The sequence below is a fragment of the Pholcus phalangioides genome, unplaced genomic scaffold, assembly GCF_987345545.1.
Source record: "Pholcus phalangioides strain wild (caught in Gottingen) unplaced genomic scaffold, Ppha-v1.0 ptg000001l_1, whole genome shotgun sequence".
NCBI lineage: Eukaryota > Metazoa > Arthropoda > Arachnida > Araneae > Pholcidae > Pholcus > Pholcus phalangioides.
The window spans coordinates 5,548,544-5,570,391 of NW_028301594.1; the positions used below are offsets into that span (position 1 = coordinate 5,548,544).

At 36.1% G+C, this 21,848-nt stretch overlaps 1 protein-coding gene and 1 pseudogene across 1 annotated transcript in view; one reads left to right on the forward strand and one right to left on the reverse strand.

Annotated features, from left to right (window-relative positions):
• jp (junctophilin) overlaps window positions 1–21,848 on the reverse strand; it is an 87,587-nt gene that overhangs the window by 27,905 nt on the left and 37,834 nt on the right. The gene's annotated exons all lie outside the window — the stretch shown is intronic.
• Window positions 9,548–10,638, forward strand: LOC149089742 (elongation factor 2 pseudogene; annotated as a pseudogene).

The window sequence follows — 21,848 nt, forward strand, 5'->3', positions numbered from 1 at the left end:
GAAAAGAACAGTTATGCTTATTGCATCATATTTAATTATTAAATGAGAATATTTAGGAATAAACTAGACGTACTTTTACTGTATATCATGGAAATGGACGCAATACACGATACTCGAATAGATGAAATGAAAAAAAAAAGTGTGTACAAGAGAGAGAGATTATTTTCTCTCGAAAAATGCAGTGATTTTTGAATGTCTTTCTTTTCTTGTCCTTCTTTCGAGAGAAAGTCATTCACTTTTTTTTGCAAGCAGAAAAATGATTACACTAAACGAATCTGCTAAATTTCAATGCTAAATGCTGAATTTTATTACTGAATGCTGAATACTAAATTCAATTGCTAAATGCTAAATGCTGAATACTAAATTCAATTGCTAAATGCTAAATGCTGAATACTAAATTCAATTGCTAAATGCTGAATTTTATTACTGAATGCTGAATACTAAATTCAATTGCTAAATGCTAAATGCTGAATACTAAATTCAATTGCTAAATGCTAAATGCTGAATACTAAATTCAATTGCTAAATGCTAAATGCTGAATACTAAATTCAATTGCTAAATGCTGAATTTTATTACTGAATGCTGAATACTAAATTCAATTGCTAAATGCTAAATGCTGAATACTAAATTCAATTGCTAAATGCTGAATTTTATTACTGAATGCTGAATACTAAATTCAATTGCTAAATGCTAAATGCTGAATACTAAATTCAATTGCTAAATGCTAAATGCTGAATACTAAATTCAATTGCTAAATGCTAAATGCTGAATACTAAATTCAATTGCTAAATGCTAAATGCTGAATACTGAATTTTATTGCTAAATGCTAAATTTTATTGCTAAATGCTAAATTGTGTTGCTAAATGCCGAATTCTATTGCTAAATGCTTAATAATTCTGTTGCTAAATGCCGAATTCTATTGCTAAATGCTTAATAATTCTGTTGCTAAATGCCGAATTCTATTGCTAAATGCTTAATAATTCTGTTGCTAAATATTAAATAATTCTGTTGCTAAATGTTAAATAATTCTGTTGCTAAACACTTAATAATTCTGTCGCTAAACACCAAATTGTGTTGCTAAATGCCGAATTCTATTGCTAAATGCTTAATAATTCTGTTGCTAAACACTTAATAATTCTGTTGCTAAACACTTAATAATTCTGTTGCTAAACACTTAATAATTCTGTTGCTAAACACTTAATAATTCTGTTGCTAAACACATAATAATTCTGTTGCTAAACACTTAATAATTCTGTTGCTAAACGACAAAAAAATAATTCTGTTGCTAAACGCTTAATAATTCTGTACCTGAAATTGTATTGCTAAATGCTAAATTCTATTGCTTAATACTAAATTACGTTGCTAAATGCTAAATAATTCTGTTGTTGAAAATTGAATACTATTGTTAAATTATATCAATAACTGCTATATTTAAAATTTTTCCCATCCCCGAAAAAATCTACTTGAAGGAAGAAAACTTCGAGTTAAGAACAAAGATGTTAACACCAAAAATACATAAAAAGTTCTGGGACTGAGTGAAAGCTTCGACTTGAACAGATATTCGAGTCATCGGAGTTCGACTTACCGCGAATTGACTAATTTACGAAATCACACGGCTACTACGAACGTAGCTTCGTGTGCGAACGGGACCCAAAGAAATCTCTCGAAATTGCCGTATTTAGAATTTCGAGTCGATCATTTCAATCATTTTTGTTTGTCACATTCATGCATACGAGGTCTAATCAGAGCGGGTCTCACATACTTCGCGTATTTTACATCAGGGATCTTCAACCAATGGCCCGCGGGAACACGTGTGGTCCTCAGTTTTTGCAGTGGCCCCGCCAACGAGAATAATTGCATATTTACAGAATTTATAGAAATGCTGAAGAAAAACTAATTTCAGAATTGGTGAGAAAAATTATTTCAGAATTAATAAAAATAAACATTTAACGAAAAAATTAATTTCAGAATTAATTAAAATTAACAATAAAGGAAAAAAAATAGTTTCAGAATTAAAAAGAATAATTTCAAAATTATAAGGAGGAAAAATAATTCCTGCATTAATGAAGGTTCATATTTGGCAAAAAAAATAACTTCAGAATTTATATATTGTAAAATAATTTCACAGACACGCAAAACAAAGTATGAATGAACAAAGTAAATTTTTTTATTGACCCCCACATTTTTCGGATATGGCGAAGATGATATATGTAGAATTACTCTGACCATATTTGCTCGAGAAAAATACGTGAAATTATGCTTCGAAATACGGGAAAACGCAGGATATTACAAATACAAATACAACGCCACAACAGGCAAATCGCCCAACGAGGTGGCTGACTTAAGAACATCATGGATCCCCGAGCCCCTACCTACTACTGCTACACCACACATGCACCCCCCCCCCCGCGGAACCCCCACCTACTACTGCTACACCACACATGCACCCCCCCCCCCGCGGAACCCCCCCAACGAATTGATACATGCGGGAATGTGCGTGTACGTGTAGTGCAACCTGACGTAAATTTTTGTTTCTGTGTAATGCTTGTTATGTGTAGTGCTGTCATCTGCCCCCAGTTTTACTAACTATGAGTGAAGTGTTATGGTTGAATGATTTTACTGTTGTAGGACTGTTGCTCTCTGTGGCGAGACTTTTTAACGGGGAGATCGGCTCGCATTTGCGCCTTGAAGTTGGGAACCACAGAAAACCAACTTCAGCCGACCACCACTGTGGGGTTCGAACCCGGATCCTCGCATCACGAGTCCGGCATTATAACCACTCGACCACCACAGCGGCAATTATCGTCAAAAAAATGATACTAAAAGTAAGCAAAGTTGCCAACAAATGCTAAAATCACGGAAAAGTCGCCAATAGAGGGAAATGAAGGGCCACTTCAAATTGCAGTGAATTAAAAAATAATATGACAAATGTGTGAAATATTCTTATTTTTGGAGTCGTAATTATCGTAATGTAATTTCTGAATTGGGAAGACAATTTTAATCGTTGATTTGAAGAATAAAAGTCGAATTGGCTTCGTTGAAAATACGTGAAAAACCGGGACAATTTTGAAGAAAGTTGGGACAGCCAGAAAAACAGGAAAAATCGGGACTGTCCAGGCAAATACGGGACACCCTATGAAGAATGAATTCAACAACTCAGGAAATCGGACTGAATCGAACAAAAATGGATGGGATGAAACACGGCCGTAAATTCAGATGTTCATATGTCTTCTTTACGCACCTTATCACGCTAGAATACGGTCGGTCTGGCATCCAAACCTGCACGTATCAGTATCAATTGGGCATCGTTGGGTTTGTCTGTGCGAAATCCATCCGTAGACACCGGAAAGTTTCACACGTGTTGCATATTTCATGTTTAGATAATGTTACATATTTTCGCTGGTGCTGGTGTATGGTTTCAGCTTTTTTAAAATGCAGCCAATTCTATCTTTACCCCATTTTAAAAAGCTATGTTCAAAAATCAAAATACTATTTCTTTCTTTTCTTCCAAGCCGAGCGCAGCTCCGATCTATCGCCACGGACAATTTACTACGGAATGAATTGCGCCGTAAGAAAGAGTGTCCCAAGGTGACGTATTCAAAAAGTTTTGAAAAATTACCACTGATTTCCTACTCATTTAAATATACACAAAAATTAAACAAAAAACCCGGTGGAATTACTATGGTTCACAAAAAAAAAAAATGTAAATATTAATATTTTGAACGCGAATAGAAGCTAAGAATGAATTTAAAAATCCAGCAACCACCGTGGCGTATTCACAGAGGGGCTTGGCGCGCTATAGCCCAAGACGGCAAGTTCGGAGGGGCGCAAGTTTTAGGAATGAGTGAACATTAGTACATAATGCGTGAAGGGTGGCAAAATAAGCACAAATCCGCATCTGCCCAGACAGCGAGAGACTAGGTCGGACAGTGACCTAGAGAGTTTGCAAGCACGTGAGTGAGCAAAAGAGTGAGTGAGCAGAAGAGTGAGTGAGCAGAAGAGTGTGCAAGCATGCGAGGGAGTAAAAGAGTGTGCAAGCACGTGAGTATAAACAAAAAAGTGTGCAAGCGCGTGAGCTAGGAAAAGAGTAATATAGAGTGTGCAAGCATGTGGATGACAGAAAGAATGACCTAGAGCGTGTGCGAGCATGTGAATGACGGAAAGAGTGACGCAAAGCGTGGACAAGCATATGAATGGCTGAGAGTGACGCAAAGCATGTGCAAGCATATGAATGGCTGAGTGGCCTAGAGAGTATTTGAGCATGGGAGTGGCCAAAAGAGTACTCAAGCACGTGAGTGACCCATAGACTTAAGATATAAATAGACCGCGCACGCTATTCATAAAACTTGTCGAACGTGAAGAAAAGATGAGTAGTATTGTCGGGGAAAGAACAGGTTCTGCGCTATTACATTTGGCGCGTTTTCGCAGAAGCTAGGATGTTGCTGTAACGAAATTTGACTCAATTCGATCAAGTTGATGAAAACTTTCCTTCATTTTTTCAATGAATTTCACTCATTTTTATGTGAAATATTTAGGGAGTATCAGATTTGAAAAAATAAATTCTATAAAATAAACAAATATTGGAAAACGGAACAACGTATATGTTGTAAAGCCTAATTCATTTATATTTTTAAATATTCTCTTCATTCGCTTTTAATTTCGAAAATTTATTTATACGAGGGGTTATTAAAACAAAAATATATCTTTCCAGAACATTACAATTACTCTATATACTCATAATTAATGTATAATTAATTATAATGCATCATATTATGTTATGTAATGTAACACATTCACACTCATACCATATTCAGTCATGAAATAATATTCAAACAATAAGAAAAAGTTTCATTTCTAACATTCCTGAAAAACCTTTTATAACCTCATCACACAAAACTGTAAACACTTACATAATATTTCAGGATTAAAATAGATTTTACTCAAGAAAATTACAGAATCTCATCATCAATTTCTCTAAATTATAAGAATTAAAATTCCATGTAGAGTATATATGTAATAATTTGAAGTGTGTGTATATATATATATATAATATTTTAGGATATAATATTTCATATATATAATATAATATTTACAATATAATATTTACACATGTCACATATATAATACTATATATAAATACTATATATATAATCTCTTCGCTCCAAAAGTATGCATATGTTAATCTTAATTTAAGGTATTAAATCGTTTTTAGAATGATTCTTTTTCAAGATAACATCTGAGGTACACAATATATGACTTCAGGTCTTAGTACAGATATTGACTCAAAAAAATCAATTGAATAATTAATTTTCTTGTTTGAAGCGGCAATTTCACATACAACAAACATAAATTAATGAATAAAAAAATTTCTTTTCTGTAATAGTTTTATCTCAGGTGTGAAGAGGGGTAAAAATACTATTATTTTTAGAGGTTGTTATGCATTTTTATGCAAAACTGCAATTGTCCAAAGGGGGGGCGGAAAGTTTTCCTCACATTCTATTTAAATAGAATATTTTTCATAAATTTCTTCTGAAAAGCATATTTTCTTCCAAGTTGAGCAAAACTCGAATGAACTCACTAGCTCGCCAAATCTTGCGGAGACGTATATTTCAGTTAAAACTTCATAAAACTCACAATTTCAATCATTTATTGCCAAAAATTCTATTAAAACATTTAATAATGATTCATGACATTTGAATTTTACCAAAACTTGGAACTTTAATTGAATTAAATCCAAAATGGAGTCGTTAAAAACTGAGATTACGTCAGAAATCCATTGCATCGTCAATTTAATATTCCAATTTTTAATTTATAAGAAGGGGAATAAGCAAAAAAGTGTTCCCTTGTGAAAGGATACTGGTCCCCCTTTCCTAAACCGCTCAGAACATCCGAAAGCTGCGCAAGTGTTGGCCATTCTAATCAAAAATAAGACAGCGCGTGTAGATCGTCATACGAGTAGCCATAAGGAAAGCATTGCCAGCGAGATTCCCTGACCAGCCTTTCGACTGGAGTCACGTGACTCCGGATCTTTGCTTCACATTGTAACCCCTCGCGCGCACTCTATAGTATTATTACTCTGTGGAGTGACCAAAAGATTACCCAAGCATGTGTTACCAAAAGAAGGACTTAAGAGACATGAGCACAATTACAGGCGGAGGGTGGCTAAGCGGGTTATTGTCCACGACGGCGAATTCGAGAAATGAGTGATCAGGAATATTAAACTAGAAGGGTGGCAAATTTCGGGGAGCTATTCGGGTCATTATGCTCATTGGATTATTGTTCTGCATTTGATATTCATTATGATTATTTATATGATAATATTAAAATTCCGATGCATTTCTTCGCTTACATTGTTTTTCTTGGAAATGTAGCATTATTATCGAAATAGTTTCCGTGATTTTTCATTTTTTTAAAAAAATCTTGAATGTTTATTTTCACGAATGCGATGCTACTGAAGAGTAGTACATTTTTTTCATCGCTGTTTGTAAAATTGAGTTGCAGGGATGAATTTTATTTATTTGTTTATGTGCAGCTCGTGGATGATTTTCAGATAATTCATCTTCAACAAACATCGACAAAGCTTCTAATGGTCTTCAACTGGCGTGTTTCTTACTTTAAACTGCCTTGTTGAGTATTGTGTGTGTGATATGTTCCCTTGATTATCTATATCTTAACAGTAACTGAATCTTTCAATGATTTCGAAGCTTTATTTTTGTTATCTGCTCGCGACGTCCTCCTCGTATATATAAAAGAAATTATTGTTAATGTTTTTTTGAATTTTCGGTATTATTTCCAAGCTGCTCCGTTTTCATTTCATTTTTCAATTTTCGGCAGTTTCGCTTGAAACTAATGTTTCAAAATAAATTACTTGTTTTCGAATCCCGATCAAGCTGTTACTATAAGCTCTTAAATCTGCCTTATGTCACCAAATCCCATAAATTTTTCTTGCAGAATTTTTTTTTAAATTTAAGTGCTTTTATTTTCACATTTCACAGTCTATATTTACTTTCAATCAGAATTGTTTTTTTATTGCGATAGAGTTTTCTTGATGTTCTTCACTTGCTCTTTCTGAAAAATGGCCAATTTAAGCAAAAAATGTCGAAAATAATGCACCATGTTATTGATATGTCTTTATGACGTTACATGATATTAGTATAAAATCGATGTCCAATCAATATTTTTACTACCTGTATAAAACGAAGTAAAAATTGTTTTAAAATTCGAATTTTAAAATTTACCGTATGGTCTCTTCTAATTTATTTATTTATTTATAAAAAAACGCACGCGAATGCGCAGCGAATTTTTATGTTAATGGAAGCTCAAAGATGTCTTCCTCAAGTTGACTAGAGAAATTTTGCCGGAAACAGGCAGAAGCTATAACAAAATGCTCTGTGTTTCAGAAAAAGTCATGTTCAAAACTTTAGAAGTTATATCATCACATTCAAAATTCAGTAGATCAACTAAAATGGGAACGATAGATCAATGTAATGAACATGGACGTATTCGCACATATCTTCTCAAGTTTCCTCAACCATTAAGAATAGGATGCTTTGTCTTGAAAATTCCAAAACAAAAAAAAGGGGCTAGTATTTGCGAGAACCTACACGCGCAATTTATATTTTAACCACTGATTTCAGACTTACACACAAAACTAACCCAAACATGACTCTCCCATGTAGCCAAACCCTGACGGATGGGGGAAAACCAAGATTGCCAAAAAAAAAATGCTCTGTCTGTGTTCAGCTATTCAAATAAATATTTTTTCATGTTTGAGCCCATTTTCAGAAAATCGACTTTTGGCCAGCTTTTCTGTTCAAATACGCCACTGTGCGTCGGAAGACAGGTAGGCTTTTTTTCTTTCAAACCCAGCGCACAACTCAGATCTATCGCCATGGGCAATTCACTACTTAATGAGTCGTGCCGGAAGTGTAAGTATGGGGCCTAACAGTCTGAGTGCGTATCTAGTGTTGTGTCTGATTTTTCAGTGCTGCCATCATATTTCAGAAGTGTAATGATTGAATTTTGTACTGTTTGTACGCCTGTTGCTCTCTGTGGCGAGACTTTCTAACTGAGAGATCGGCTCGCATTTGCACCTTGAAGTTGGGAACCACCGAAAACAAACTTCAACCGACCACCACAGTGGCTTGAACCCGGGTCAGTCACTATGACCACTCGACCACCACAGCGGCAAAAACATGTAGGCTGTGTCTGAAGTTGGTTTTCCGTGATTTTCAAACTTCCAAGCATAAATGCGAGCCGTTAGAAAGTGTCACACTAGAGACCAATCATTGCTCGCTAAACAATTGAAAGAATGTCAAGAGGATGAATGCCATTCAGCCATGGACCAGCAGACATCATAACAGTAAAAATATTCATTAATCACGCTTCACTTCGATTTAAAGTATAGATGGCAGCCTTAATTTCGCACACACTAGATACTAAGCAGGCTTTTTTTTCTTTATCTCAAACCGAGTACAACCCCGCTCTATGTACCTAACAGCTGAATGCGTGTATAGTGTTGTATGTGGATTTTTTTTTTAGTGCAGCCATCTCTATATTTCCAATTGTCAGTGAATTGTAGTGATTGAAATATTTGTACCGTTGTAGGCCTGTTCCACGTAGCACCCGTCACCATGCACCATCACACTTAGGCCCAGTGCAGGCACAGCAAAATCTCCACCCATCCCAAGGTCAGACAGCAAGACGAAGTCACATGCTTTATCTCACTATCCCATTAGACCAGCAGCCCCCGCCCCCTTCCGAGCGCAAGCAAACCCGAATGAGCAAGTCATTCAACGGGTAAACGTTGTCATGGCAGAAATGCCCCGTTGCCTAGGGGGGCTATAGCATGTGCAAAAAATTTGGCTGCTGTGCGACAATTGGCCTACCATTCGTGGCCCAGACTAAAAGTACACCCACTTCGCGAACAATTGCTTGTACGGCGCAGCTCACAGGGCTCATGCAACACAGCTTTCGCCCACTTACATGTGGGGTATATAACATAGTTTCCCAACCTTTTTTGTCCCATCGCCCCTTCAGAAATTGTTTTCTCCCAGCGCCCCCAACGCAATCAAACCCATAGAATCCTATGCTATATCCGTAGCTTCTACCGCCCCCCTGAAACATTCCACCGCCCACGTTGGGAATCACTGGTCTATAATAACAGTTACGCAAGTAGGCGTTCTTTCTTTCTTTCAAACCGAGCAAAACTCAGGTATATCGCCATCTAAGGGCAATTTACTACCTAGTGAGTGTGCCGGAAGTGTGACTGTGTACCTAACGGTCTGAGTGCGTATGTAGTGTTGTGTTTGATTTTTCAGTGTTGCCATCTACATTTCAGAAGTGAAGTGAGTTTTGAGTTATGATTGAATTACATTTGTACTGTTTGTAGGTCTGTTGCTCTCTGTGGCGAACGAGACTTTTAAAGGGGAGGTCGGCTCACATTCGCGCCTTGAAATTGGGAACCGCAGAAAACTAACTTCAGTCGACCACCACTGTGGCGACGGTGGGGTTCGAACCCGGGACCTCGCGACTAGAGTTCGTCACTATGACCACTCAACCCAGCGGCACGAAAGTAGGCTGTTAGGTACACACATATGTACATATTTCTGGCGCAACTCGTTTCTCCTGAAAGAGAAGTAAAACTGTAATAAATTGACCATAACGGCGATGGACTGAGCTCAACTTCGGTCTATAAGAAGAAGGGGTAGGCTGTGTCGGACGGAAGCTACGGATTTTCACGTGAGTACACGTGATCAGAGGGATTTTCACGTGATTACACGTGATCAGAGGGATTTTCACGTGATTACACGTGATCAGAGGGATTTTCACGTGATTACACGTGATCAGAGGGATTTTCCCTCTGATCTGCCCAAGCTGGTGGAAGGACTGAAACGTTTGGCAAAGTCTGATCCCATGGTTCAGTGTATTATTGAAGAGTCTGGTGAGCACATCGTCGCTGGAGCTGGCGAACTTCATCTTGAGATCTGTTTGAAGGATTTGGAAGAAGATCATGCCTGCATTCCACTGAAGAAAACAGACCCTGTGGTGTCATACAGAGAGAGCGTGTCGGAAGAATCCAGCATCACTTGTCTATCTAAATCTCCCAACAAACACAATCGTCTTTACATGAAGGCTGTGCCCATGCAAGATGGTTTGCCCGAGGACATTGATAAGGGTACTGTAAACCAAAAAGATGATTTCAAAGCTCGTGCTCGTTATCTTGCCGAGAAATATGATTGGGATGCGTCAGAAGCAAGAAAAATTTGGTGCTTTGGACCTGAAGGAACAGGACCTAACCTTCTCGTTGATGTCACTAAAGGTGTACAATACTTGAACGAAATCAAGGACAGCGTCATTGCTGGGTTTCAATGGGCAACCAAAGAGAGCGTTTTGTGTGAAGAAAACATGCGAGGTGTCCGCTTTAACATCTATGACGTTACGCTTCATGCTGATGCAATCCACAGAGGTGGTGGACAAATCATTCCAACAGCTAGACGATGCTTCTATGCTTGCATGCTGACAGCCGAACCCCGTGTCATGGAGCCTGTCTACTTAGATGAAATTCAGTGCCCAGAATCCGCAGTAGGTGGTATCTATGGTGTGTTAAATAGACGACGTGGTATTGTCTTTGAATAGTGACGGACTCGCGATGCGAGGATCCGGGTTCGAACCCCACAGTGGTGGTCGGCTGAAGTTGGTTTTCTGTGGTTCCCAACTTCAAGGCGCAAATGCGAGCCGATCTCCCTGTTAAAAAGTCTCGCCACAGAGAGCAACAGTCCTACAACGATAAATCATTCAATCATAACACTTCACTCATAGTTAGAAAAAAAAAAACTGGTGGCAGATGGCAGCACTACACATAACAAACATTACACAGAAACAAACTTTACGTCAGGTTGCACTACACGTACACGCACATTCCCGCATGTACCGATTCGTTGGGGGGGTTCCGTGGGGGGGGGTGCATTTGGGGTGTAGCAGTAGTAGGTAGGGCCTCCAAAAAATGGCTCGGGGATCCATGATGTTATTAAGCCAGCCACCTCGTTGGGCAATTTGCCTGTTGTGGCGTTGTATTTGTACATTTCCACGGACCAAAATAGTTCTTCTACCATCCGCTCATTAGCCCTTTATTTATAGAACATCTTTTAGTACCACTGGTGGTTAGGATATTTTTCAATTCGTCTGAGTTATGTTAATATGTACATCGCTATTCTGTCTGTTTTTGTGATTTCCCTTGTTGATGACAAAATAGTACACCCACAAAAAAACTAGTTATGACTACTTCGACATTATGAAACTTTAATAAATGTAACTTCCATTAATAATTAGAAAACAGTGAATCTCCTAAACACTATCGATAATACTATCGATAATTTTAAAATGAATGCACAACAGTGGTAGTGTAACTTGAAAAGAAATTTCTGCATATATATATAAATACCTTTCAAAAGTTTAAATTTTTAAAAAATAATAAAAAAAATAATAAAAAAAAATAATTTAAAAAAAATTTAGTTTACACGAATGAAATTCTGAGAGATTAAGTTAAAAAACAAAAGAAAAAAATTTAAAACTTTTAAAACCCATAGATGGCAGTAAAATAAAATGTTTTCAAAATGTATTCAATGACAATATTTGTAGACCTGTTGCTCCTTGCGGAGAGATTTTTTTAACTGAGAAATCGGTTCCCGATTCACGACTCGAAAATGGGAAACCACAGAAAACGAAACTCAGCTGACCACCACTTTGCCGCCGGCCGGTAGGGGGTTCGAACCAATCTCCTCCTGGTCCCATTCGTCAGAACCGCAATTCCTTTTTAATCATCATTCGTTCTTTTTTAATTAATTTTTTTGTTTTAACGAAATTTTGACGCACCCTGTATATCGCACACAATACATGGGAAAGCTTCTATATATTTCCCTCCTTAGACTATTATATATATTTTTTCTTTTGCACACACACACACACACCTTTTCCTTATATTTCATATTTCTTGCGAATTAAAAAACAAACAAACGAGCTATAGAACTTAATTTCGTTACGTTCGATATTTTCAAACTATTTCCAAACACACATGTACAGTAACGTGAAAATAAAAACGTATTGACGTCAAAAAAAATATGCTATAAAAACTTAAAAAAAAAAAGGAATTTGTAAGGAAAAAAAAAAAATCAAAGTCAATTTTTCAGAGTTTATAGTAAACATTATATACGACCGAACGCTTAGAGATAATCGAACTTCATCAAAAACCTTGTAAAATAAATAATAAGGAAAAAATGAGTAGACGTGAGAATTTTGAAAGAAAATTGAAGCATGAAACTTCAATCAAAATAACAAGACATTTTGTTTTTTCAGAGGTTTAGAAATAATCAAGAGACCATGTACGTAAGAGCTTGATTATCAAGTCATGCATGTAAGATAACAAGACACCCTAAAAACTCGAATCTGTTTAAGGAAAAGATTAAAGCGCGCAATCAACTGCTTCAGACAACGATAAAAATTGCGAAACGTAAAAGATTTTTGTAAACATAATATATATATATATATTTTCTACTAAAACTCACTCTAAAAATTTTGTGATTTTTCATTTTTGATTTTATAAGAAGAAATTCATTCACCTTGAAATTGTGTTTCCTTTTAATGGCGTGTCGTAAGGGACTGGATAAATCTTTCAAACTAATCGCAAAAAATTATATTTGAATGAGCTTCCTTCGATCAAATTATATTTAATGACCGTAGAGTTTTCTTTTTCAAAATATATAGTATGTATTTCTAAATTTCGAGAGAAATATTCCACTTGAACGCATCCGACATTCATCAATAAGTACTTATATTTTGAATTTCAAATTACCATTGATGTGGGGAATTGAAAACTAAAGAAGTAAAATTAAATTGTTCTTTGGTAAATTTTTCGTTGATCCAGACATTTTTCATTATTGAATTTCATTTTTGAAATTTCATACTATTACATTATTGTACGTGATATTTTCATACGTATTAATTACCGATCTGAGAGTAAAACGTGCTGATTGAGAGAGAGAGAAAGAGAATATATTTTTCTCTTTGTAAGGCATAAGAAGCCTCTCGTACAACTGACGTCCCTATACTGATAAGATCTTATGCAGGGTGTCCCATAAATTTGTAAATAGTTTAAAAATTCATAAAAATTGAAGAAGTTGGTACAGTACAACTTAATGAGCTTAATTCGTTCCTCCAACGTGCTGGTTATCCGAATCACTCGTATATCGAATCAAAATTCTCCATAGGAAATAATGTAAACTTGGATAATTTACATTACGTATTGTTTGGATGCCGTCGTTTTTATCAGTAATTTTTATGTGGATGATATTTTTGTGTGACTTTGTAAAAGGACCTACTCAATGAACTTGCTTTTGCCTCCTTTTTGGGATTTCTCGGAACTGGGAAATTGCGTTGTCATTGGACAGATTCACTGCTCGCTTTGCTACAGCTTTATTTGATTGGTTCTTTTTTTCTTGCAAAATTTTTCATAGATTCCCACATTCTCTACACGTCTCTAATCTCATTTGAAGTGAGGGACTTCTCTTCTTTCTTCCTCAGACAAGATACCGACCATGAACTCTTGCTGTTGCGTGAAAAGGAGATTCTTCAGTTCATCTACGGTCACGTATTGGCCATGTTTTACCACTAGAGAAATCAACTTTACAAAATATATGGGCATGCCAATCCTGAAATAAGAGCCTTCTATGGAGACGATATATCTCGTCACTGCCGCTCTACTAGCTCATGAATGTCATCCTCATACACTCTCATGGTCTTCCCTAAGAACACAATCTCTTCGACAAATGTTGGCTCCTGTTCATGAGCTATCCCCCTCGAAGTCACGTTCAATAATGCAATCAGTACACAGTTTGCACATACGCTTTACAATGCTACATCTAGTTTCGTATCGTAAACTATCACGCTGGCAAACGTGTGTTCATTTTTCGAGTGAAGAACATTGACCGGAGACTGTAGAGGAGAATATTACCCATAATTCCACAGTACGTGTGTGGACGAAAGCAAAAAACCATCGCCTCAGTTGTGATAATGTGAAAATAAATAAATATGAAGGGCATTTGCTCGTAATGCAAACCATCGCTCGTTAACCGAGTCAAACATTTTTGTTCGTTATGCGGATCGCTCGTTAACCGAATTGCATGTTGACCAAGGTTCCACAGACCCCCACTGCGGTGACGGTGGAGTTCGAACTCGGGACATCGCGATACATTTCATGGACTGGCAGATTTTTAAACAAATCTCCTGGAATGGTATAAATACACGACACTGATCACACATAATGAGCCTGTTTCGAAGAATATCCTGAATACACGCATATATTCCTATCGAGGTATCTGTGATGCGAACTTATTTGATTAGCTTATAGTAGCGGTTCTCAACCTTTCTTGACCCACGCTTTCCGTATATAATTTCTATGGCGGAACCCCGTAGGCCTATTTTTTATTTATTCGTCAAAATTTACTGACTTATTTTTATTATTCAAAAATATTAATAATTATATATTTTTTTCAAATTTACTGTTTTTTATTTCATTTTCCTCGAGTGGCCGCGGAGCCCCTGGGAGTTTACACGGAGCCCTAAGTGTTCCGCGGGGCACCGGTTGAGAACCGCTGGCTTATAACATTGAAATAATGTAAATTTCGATATAAGTGAGAGGCTTAGGGATTCTCTCGTGCGGTTTTCGATAAACACGTGCACCATTTGCAAAAAAAAAAAATTATTCGTTTCCATCAAGTTTTTCTTTTCCCGAAACTATCTCAACACCCCGAGAGGCTTAAAAAAAAATAATAATGATCCATCATCACGTTTCCTTCCAACCAATGCCGTGTCTGTGACGCCACATGTCACGCGTGCAAACTCAATTAAATCTGTAAGAATTATGGCCGCGTCGTTGCTTCGCGCACTCGTAGTAGTATAACTCTCTTCCTCAAAAACAAATTCGTTTCCGTCATTTGCAACGATTTTTAAAAAATATATATAAAGAGATAATCACACACAAACCGATCTTGTTATATATTCTTGATAAATCGATCTGTCAGTCAACGATATCTCACAATCAAGAGATAATTTATGAGCAGATAATCAATTATTGATCGCATTGATGAGGAATTTCAGAGTACACACACGACTTTACTGCCACTGTATAGATTTTGTCTTATACCGAGAGTAGATCAGTGGTATTGATCCCCGTGTAATTTTCCGATCGTTTTAGCGAACTTATTAACTTCGTACAGTTTATTGCCGTAATATTTGGAAAAACGGTATTACGAGAATCGATGTTAAAGAAACCATTTTCGTTATCTCCGTTCGGAATTTCGCGTTTGTTTGGGTTTTCTCGTAATTGATTTCCGATAATTGCGGAGGGACTCTCCCATGACTCGGCTTAGTTGAAAACAAACATCTCCAAAGAAGAAACAGTAGAAATATTTATAAATACAAAAATAAGTTCCCACAATTATAATTATTTGGAGATAGTTATCTTCAATTTACTGTACTACTATACATACATTTCGAGTCCGAAGCCTAATTTTAACAAACTACAGATGACGCTCCATTTTACGAACCTCCAATTTATGGACTGCGCGTTTCTCATATCGAAGCAATAAATCACTTCCAATATTTATTTGAGGTTTCCAGATTCAAATGATGCTTAGTGAAAAAAATTCATGAAAAAATTGTAACATACTGTATTTACAGTGGATCTTGCTTATAACTTTTTTCAAAAAACCATCATGAAAATACGCTGTAAGTGGGAAAACGCTCTCAACGGAAAATATTAATGAGAATTGTTAGAGTTGAGACCACACGAAAACAAGTCTTACAAAGTGGGAAAACGTTCTGAGTGGTGAACGCTATAAGCGAGATCGACTGTATTACTATATTACTATACATAAATTTCGAGTCTGGAACCTAATTTTAACAAACCACAGATGACGCTGCATTGTGAACCTCCAATTTATGGATTGTTCGCTTTTACTAACTAATCTTCTAGTCCCTAACAATAAAGGCTTAATACTCTTGAACGCCTTTCCCATTTACGAACTGTTGATTTTATTTACTTTTCACGTCCGTACGGGTTAGTAAAAGACGCACAGTGTAGACAAACTGTATTATCCCTTCAGTTATTGTTATTTGGATTTTTTTCTCTTTTGAGGATGGACGTATGCAATATAATTTTTAAAGACGACTTCATTATCCAATGGAGAGCACTTTAAAATTTCAGGCTGACTCATCCATTATCTTTGAGCTAAAGTGTGACGTCAGTACTATCGATAAAGCTAGTCGTTGATCCCTATCCTGCTCTTTTTTTAACGATTAGATGTCACATGGAGCGGCAAACTTGTTTTTTTTTTGTTCAAAGATGGACGACGATGAGTTTGCTCTCTATGGGCACCTTAATTTAGTGCATGCGCAGAAGGTCTTTCGGAATCCTGAATTATATTGGCAGTGTGTGATAGTTTATTAAATATCCTCCTCCATAGAGAACAGTCAGGCCAAAAAACGTTCACGAATTCACGCATAATACGTATACGTGCTAATTTGATAATTCGAATTTCGAACAGGGATGGCGGCACTTGTCGAACACATAAATTTCCCGTAGCAATCATATTTATGTATGAGCCACACAACACGTACACATCATTTTCCAGAATTACATATCTTAAAAACGTGTGAATGGTTAGAGTGTTTAAGAATGGCCTGGAGAACGTGTATGAAACATGCTCGGACTTGCCATCTGTAATCACTATGGGGGGAGGGGGGGTCTCCAGATTTCAAATTTCAAAAATTAAGATACATGACACATATTTTTCGGTTACTTAAAACATAGATAGCAGTATTCAGGAAAATTCAAAAATTGTTTGCTTCCTTATCCAGCAGAGGGTACTGCTCCCTCCTTGGGGAGAGGGGGAGAATGGCAGGGCTCCAGCCAGGGATAAATCTTTTCATTTTCGATTTTTTGCACTATAAATTCGCTATAGAAGAGCCTGGGGAAGACCCCTGGCTGGGGTTCCGCTGACGGTTTCAGTCTATAGGCCCGGCTCTAGGATGTGAGAGACATGTAAAGCGTATCATATCGATAACTAAACCTCAACTACTCTTTTCGTAATAAGAGGTAATACATTTTTTACATTCATTACATTTTTCTTGTAATTAAAAAATGATTATATAAGTATCGTGATGAGTACGAAAGGTTTTACTCCCTTTGAGAATGAATTTTTAATAATGATAAAAAAGAATTCATTTTTTTTAAATTAAAAAACCGGGACAAAACAAGGCGTCCTGGAAAAACTTTTTGGGACGTCTGACCACCCTAGTGATTATAGATGGCCGGCCAGAGCGGATTTATAATGTACATTCTCCCGGCCTTCCTTGAATGGCGGTAGACCTGAGTTTTGCTCGGTGTGAAGGGTAAAAAAAAGATTCTGCTAATACTGCTACTATAATATAGACTATATTATAGTCTATCTAGGAGGCTTTGACTGGAGTCGGTACCAGTTGACGTCATATGTGACGCCATTTACTTGCAGAATCGAGTGTGCCCGCTTTGCTACCCTGTTAATTACGGTTGCACATTCGCTGTACTACCCATTTTACTGAAATATTTCCAAAATAATATATTTTCGATTATTGTCATTAGTATTTGCATATTTATTGGCTTGCTTCGTTCAGAAATTTAAACATTTAAAATAAGAAATTTCGCATTTGTTTATGAAGGAAGTTTCACTCAGAATACTTTTCTCAGATCCATTTCAATTGAATCATGTAAGTCAACTGAGATAGATAATTTAAATTATCTTATGAACTTACTAGAATTTCAATTATCTTTTTTGTTTTCATTTAAATTAGGTGTAGCTGTAAGAAGTATTGACTTCGTTATTGCCAATACAACTGCAACATAAAAACATGGGAACCCAGTGGCGTTGGAGCAGGGCGTGCCATTGGGGTTGTCGAGCACTCACAGTAATTTATAGTGTGGGTCTGAGCACCCAACTAAATTGATTCAGAAATCAAAATTTCCTACGTAAAGATCAAGACGAGCACCAACAAGTTCCAAACACTTCCGACGTCCCGGGGGAAGCAAATACATAAAAAATCCTAATATACAATGTTTAAAGTTGTTATTATTATTTTGAAAATTCTAATATCGCAAGACATTATAGCTAAACGATTATTGCTTGGATTTAATCCATTTCTTAGCTTATAGATTATAAAAAGATTACGAAAATACTACATGCGCATATCTGGGACACTAAAACAAAATTCATAAACGGAAAATCTCTCTCAATCGTATGTTGATGTTGTCTGCTTATGAAAAAGTAGCAAGGCCGTGACGTCATACAGCACCCAGATACCACGCCCACTGAGCCAAGGCGGCAAGTGCAATATCAAAGAGGTGAAACAGCCGATATTGCATAGCCCTGGTCTATTTTGAAGTTTTTAGACGCAATTAATTTTAACACATTTTTTGAAAAAAAATATAATAATGAGAAAACAAATAATGGAAATTATTTTATTTGTGATCGTTACTTCCTTAAAAATATATTTAATGATAAAAAAATCTGAATTTAAACATCGAATTTTTAATAAATTAAATCATTATCAGATTTATTTATTTATTTCCGATGTTATTTTATCGTTTCATGATTCAAAAATTCTTAGAAAATGTTCTTTGGGAGACGTTGATTCAGGATTTACTGTAGATTAAAAAATTGAAATAACATATTTTTGAGCCGTTTTCCCTTGTAGTATTGAAATACATTTTCGTTAAGAATATTTGGAAAATGGAAATGGATATTTCAGATGAGAGCAGCCAAAAATACGCCGGAAATGGCAAATAGATTTCTCATAACTGAAAATTTGCAGGACTATGTTATTTTTTGCAATCGTTGATATAGTGTTTTGTCTACGGCGGAAACTGGAAAAAATATATGCGTGTGCCAAATATGGGAGAAAAATGAATAAAATGCTTTGAAGTACCCTCAAAATCGATTGCGAGAAGTTTCTCTGAATTACGAGGAATGTGAGTAAGAGCCAAAGTCATTCCATTTGTTTCCATAACTCATGATGCCATTATGAATCATCTTCGTGGTATGAATCTTTGTCTTCACCTAGACCTTAATAGTACTTCCACGACTTATTAAAAAAAAATATGCAGTATGAAAATATATCGCCATAATATCTACGGGGTGAACCGCAAATTCGCAAATACAGTAGTTTAAAAATTCATAAAAATTGAAGGAATCGGTACGGTTATATAAATTTATTCTTACGAAAGGAGGGGGATTTATTTAGGTATAGGAAAAATTTTAGTTCGAATTTTCGTCGATAGATGGTGTTTCATGGAAGAAAATCAGAATTTTAGACCTGAACTTTCTTTTAATCTCTTCCGTGTCCGAAACGTCCTATTGCTTCAGCTTGTGATTCATGGCGGAAGTAAAACAACTTCACCAATAGTGCTTTATCCACTAATGTCAACACCCAAAGAAAATCTTATGCAAGTGCCAGCAACAGGAAAATTCAGAAATGAAGAATTAATCGTGCACTCTGCATTTTATAGGGCTCTTTGTGTATTTCAGGAGATTTCCTTTCGTCAGCGTCCTCTATTGAAAAAACTTTGAACTATTTTTTAAGTAAAAAAAAAAAACACTCTTCGTATAAGAATAACTTATTCAATTTATTTGTTTTTCAATTTTTATGAATTTTTAAAATATTTACGAATTCATGGACACAATGTATTATGATCGTTTCTATCAAAACATCAACTGAAAATATAATTTTTTATAAATATTAGATGTTTTTATAAAACAAAATATATAAATTGGGTTGTTGTTAGACCAATAAGAGCGTCTGTCCCGCAGGGTTCTTGTTTGGGACCACTGCTCTTTGCGCTATACATCAATGACTTCTCAGCGCGGAATGCATGGTCTATTTGCTGACGATGCCATCCTGTTGACCAATCACAAAAAAGGGAAAAAATGTATTGAAAATTTACAAGAATCAACTGAAGACGTTGAGGACTGGTGCCAAGACGACGATATAAAGTTGAATCATCAAAAATGTCAATATATTCTCTTCACAAGACGGTACAAGTTTCCAAGAACTCCCATATACATCGGCAATACGGTGTTGACAAGAAAACTCCAAGTCAAGTATCTAGGTTGTATACTAGATAAGTCGCTCTCATTTTCTCCTCAGGTGATGTACGTAAGAAATAAGGCCTCACAAACAGTTGGGATGCTATCCAGAATCACATTCCCACAGGCCAGGCTAACGTTGAGGAATAAAGTAATTCTTTTTAAAACTATTATTCGTCCTATTCTGACATATGCTGCCCCAGTGTGGGCTCATGCCAGTCTTGCAAATATGAAACGTTTACAGACACAGCAGAACATCATTCTTCGTCAGTTTACCAGAGCCCCCTGGTATGTGAGAGGAAAAAAACATCCGTAAAGATCTTGACTTACCACTAATCTTGGACTATATCAAGGAGCTTGCAAATGCTCATTTTGACAGGCTACGATCTTCTGAATAACATCACTTCATCTTAGAGAAATTGTCTGTTATGACCCTAGAATACCCACAGTACACTCTAGGCCAATGGACTTGCTGAGCGTGGATTGGGTGACGAATTGATGTAATTTTCAGAACATTTTCATGATTTTTTTTTTCCCCCTAAACAATTTATCAATTTAATATCAGTTTTGTTTGATATTGCGGATGCTGTGATCGCAATTCAGAGGCATTTATATGTTTTTTTTCTCGAAATTAATAATTTTTCTCATTTATTCATAATTTGCGCTTGCATAAAATGGTGCATTGGGTTCGTGTCGTGTTGAAACTGATGTTATTACAATACAGAGATGGTATGTGTCATGTCTTCATTATAACTTTTTCTTTGACGTTCTTGATTATGGTTATATGACTGGTGACGGTTCAACAGTACCTCAAACGTCTCTGGTTAGTGTCTCTCGATTATGTAAATATTTATAATGTTGGGGTTTTTGGGTAGCATATCATCAGCTACTTCCCTTAAGACATTTCCCCTTGTTCTTCGATTGTGTTGTGTTTTATCTCGATGAGCATTCATTTCGCGAAGATTTGTAAACAATACTCTCCTGGCTCATTCATTCTCTACACACACACATACACTACATACCTTACACACATGCACAAACTTGTCTTTTTCCTTCTCATACCACCCCTGGTGATCTGTAAGTCGCCAGACAGCCTGCAAAGGCTGGGCAGCGACGGAAACGTTCAATTCTGGTCTGGTCTGGTAAATATGTAAATTGGGTTGTTACGATTAATTCATACAGGGTGCTCCTCTTGTCCAGGAGCCCCCGAATCAAACAGGATCTCCCGAATTAAATATTAAAAGCTTTCACGAACTCGGAAACTATTTCTTCAATAAATTCTAATTTACCATTAGTTTTAGAATTATTCCTCAGAAAAATTTTGAATAATATTCCTCATTAAATTTGAATTTTAATAAGTTCTGGAAGCATTCTTATCATAAGTTACGATTGTTTACCGCATTAATTTTAAATTACTTCTCTTATTAATTTGCAATTATTTCACTCATTTTGAATTACCATTAATTCAGAAATAGTTCCTATCATTAACTTTTTATTACTTTTCTCACTCTAATTTGGAATTTTTTAATTAAATCTAGAATTATTCTCATTAATGTGCAATTATTTATGTCATAGATTTTTAATTATTCCTCTTAATATTCAATTATTCATTTGCGCAATTTTGAATTTTCATTTATTCAGGAATGGTTTCTTTCATTATTTTTCACATATCTC